Genomic DNA, 3,780 nt, shown 5'->3' with positions numbered 1-3,780 from the left:
ACTCTCCTTGACGATGGATTTTTTTCCGCAAGGCTACCATGCACCATCCCTTTTATATCCTCTGATCGATGGTTTTAAGGCATTTGAACCATCCCATCATAAATGCCAGTGGTTACTTTGGCCTTTTGACTTGCATAGGCCACTCTTTCACCTACATTTTGACCTTTATAATTACTAACCATAATTTATTTTTATTTTTCTTTGGTTATTACACATTTCATTTATGCAAATCAAACAAGAGCTAAGTGGTGAAAATGGTCTTTTCTTTGTAAAAGAAGTGTTGCACAAGACTCAAATATATGATGTAGAACTTGAAAGTGAGACCTACAAGCAGTAGCGAACGCAGAAAAAAATATTGTAGGGGGCATGATATAAAATAAAATAATAATTAACTTCAATTTCATACAAAAATGATAAAAAGTTACCTTTTACAACTGTGCCCTTCGACTCTTCATCTTTTGAAATTGCGTAATTACATCATCATTTGAAACTGCGAGAAGTGCTTTTTTTTCTATAGTGCATATCATTGCAGCATTCAAAAATTCATCACCGATTTTGTTGCGCAAATCTGACTTCACAATCTTCATAGCAGAAAAACATCTTTCGACTGTTGCAGTAGCAACTGGCAAAACCAAAGCCAACTTCAATAACCGATATATTAGAGGATAAGTTTGATGCTTTTTTGTTTCCACTAGCAGTCTAGCGAGCTTGGCAATACCACTCAAATTGGTAAATCTTTCATCTTGATGCACAATCAAATAGTACATGTTAAGTTGTTTCTCAAGAGCGATCCTTTCCATATGACTAAAATCTTGAGGATACAACTCACTCAACTTCAATAAATCTGATACATTGAATTGCGAAAATGAATCGCATGGACTCAAAGCTGCTATATTTTTAAGCAATTCAGTACTTACCTCACTAAATCGATCCCCAAACTCTTGAATTTGCATGTCCACAACAGTGTTGAAAATATCAAACTTGTAATAATGACAATTGGTGATGTTGGTCMTTTGTCTTCCGTTTTTTGAATAACGGTCTTCCATATCCAAAGCCTTAATACCATTTGCTTCACAAAAAGAATACATTTTCTTCAAAAGTRGATCAAAACCAGTCTCTCTAAATTGTTGCAATAGTTGTTTGGTTCCTCTTATCAATGAAACCGCTTCCAAAATATCTTGATCCTTTTTTTGAAGAGCCCGTGACAACAAGTCTATGACCTCTAAAATATGAAACATCAAATGCAAATAAATCACAAAATCAAATGTCTTCAAATATGCTAAAATACCAGTTGCTTGAGTGCGACTAAAACCATTATCCCCGTCCTCTTCAATATACCGGAGCACATAAACAACATTCGGAAACAAAGCAATCAAGCTCAAAATAGTTTTGTAATGAGAACCCCACCGTGTATCTCCGGCTCGTATAAGAGAAAGCTCTTGGCATTTCCCTGTTCCAGTATCAATTTCACACTTACCAATTGCTTCTTGCACTCTATCTTTGTAACTTTGTCGAAGCATGTCTTTACGCTTGCAAGAAGCATTCACCACATTGATCACCATTCCTAACATATTAAAAAATTTCTCAACTTCGTCATGTTTATTGGCAACCGTAATTGAAGTTGGTGAGCAAAACAATAGATATAATATGCCGAGCTATTTTCATTCAAGATCAAGGCCTTTAATCCATTGAACTCACCCCGCATATTGCTTGCTCCGTCATAACCTTGCCCCCGTACCTGTTGCAAACTCAATCCATGTTCAGCAAATAAACTATCAATGGCGGATTTAAGAATTGAAGAAGATGTCCCCGTCACATGAACAATACCAAAAAATCTCTCTTTAACAATACCACGCGCATCAACATATCGTAAAACCACCGCCATTTGTTCCTTCTTAGAAACGTCACTAGACTCATCAACTAGCAATGAGAACACATCATCACCAACTTCTTCACGAATGGATTTTAGTATTTGATTTGCAAAACAAACAGCAATATCTTTTTGAATACTTGGAGACACCATTTGATTATTCTTTGGAGCATTTTTTAATATAACTTTACCTACATCTTCATTGCAATCACCAATTAAGGCTAATGTTTCCAAGAACATGCCTTTAGAGATAGACATTTCGGATTCATCGTGACCACGAAAGGGCAATGCATTCTTCAACAAGAACCTACAGGCCTTAATTGAAGCATCTAATCTTATTCGGTGCTCATTCTTCTCTTTCTCAGTTTGCTTATGAAAGGCAACATCAATAGATCGATCTTGGCTCATTAGATCCTCACTTTTCTTAAGTGCTCTATTGTGAAAACTATTGATGTCGCCGACATGAAGACCAAGTCTTTCCGTTTTATTCCAACTATTAAAACCATATGTCACGAAAGCATCACTCCCACATTGTCCTACGTAATGATCTCTAAACAAATAACAACACAAACAAAAAGCTCTATCCATTTTTACACTATACTCCAACCAATTAGCATATTGATCAAACCAAGTCGGACAAAAACGTCTTCCTTTACTCCCGGCATATTTTTTTGGAAATGCATGACCTCGTGGTTGACAAGGTCCTCTAAGCAAATATTTTCTCCTTATTTCATCCCTTTGATTAGGATGATATTCCGAAATCTTTTTCCTATCGGCCGGATCCCAAGGAAGATCGTTCATATCAATTTCGCAAGGCATCGAAGGAGCAGAGCTCGATTCAGGTGTTGATGTTTTCCTTTTAAAAAATCTTTCCATTTGATTTGCCTAGTTGCCTACAAAATTACCTACAAAATTAACCAACAAAATTAACCTAAAATTACATAACCTAAAGCATTAACCAATTAGTCAATTACCACAAAATTAACCAACAAAATTAACCTAAAATACCTAACCTAAAGCATTTACCAATTACCAAAAATTAACCAACAAAATTAACCTAAAATACCTAACCTAAAGCATTTACCAATTACCAACAAAATTAACCTAAAAATACCTAAAGCATTTACTAATTACTAATAGACTAATAGAGTAATAGACTAATAGTGGCTAGCAGAAATTACAAATTAGAATCTTTACCTAAGTTACCAAGAGTCCAAGAAGCCAAGAAGGAACTCGCACAGGTGACAGGCTGACAGCGGCAGCACAGCCAGAAGCGCACAGCGGCACAGGTGGGAGGCGGCAGAGCGATGAAGAATAAGAGTGAATCCGTCGTTCCTGGTCTGGTTCCTCACTTCCTCCCAACTTCCTTTTCGTTCGTTCAAGTCTTCAACTCTTTCAAGAGGGGCCTCTTACATCATGAGGTTGGGGGCCCAATGCACCTAATTTAAAAAATACAACTAATTTTTTTTGGGCTTTGCTATTTACTTTTTGTTGGGGGCCCAGGACCCCAACCACTAACAAGTGCATCCGCCCCTGCCTACAAGTCTAACTTATCAATCTCACACTTGTATACGACTTAATCTCGATGGATTCCGCAACTCTAAAAGCAACTTAAGGGATTTGGAATTGAATTCCATTATGAATCTCATGTTTGATTTGAAGGACTTTTGGTTTTCATTAAAATCCATAAACATCTGATTTTGAAATCCTGCGATGTTGGTTTGTATTTCACGGGATTTCATAGTATTTATATGTAACAATAGTTCAAAGTATCTTAAAACATTTGTTTTGGAGTAATCAATTAATAAAAGGGTAATTTAGTTATTTTTATAATTATTTATAAAAAATTATAATTTTTTTTATAAGTAATAGAATTCAATTCCATTCCAAATTCTACAAACAAAAAACTT

General features: G+C 35.7%; 1 pseudogene; it reads right to left on the bottom strand.

Annotated features, from left to right (window-relative positions):
- Positions 1–428: 428 nt before the first annotated feature.
- On the bottom strand, positions 429–2,746 carry LOC112504486 (annotated as a pseudogene).
- Positions 2,747–3,780: the final 1,034 nt, after the last annotated feature.

This window comes from Cynara cardunculus, unplaced genomic scaffold (genome assembly GCF_001531365.2).
Source record: "Cynara cardunculus var. scolymus isolate 2C unplaced genomic scaffold, CcrdV1 Un_Scaffold_5746, whole genome shotgun sequence".
Classification (NCBI taxonomy): domain Eukaryota; kingdom Viridiplantae; phylum Streptophyta; class Magnoliopsida; order Asterales; family Asteraceae; genus Cynara; species Cynara cardunculus.
This window is presented reverse-complemented; position numbering and strand designations above follow the sequence as displayed.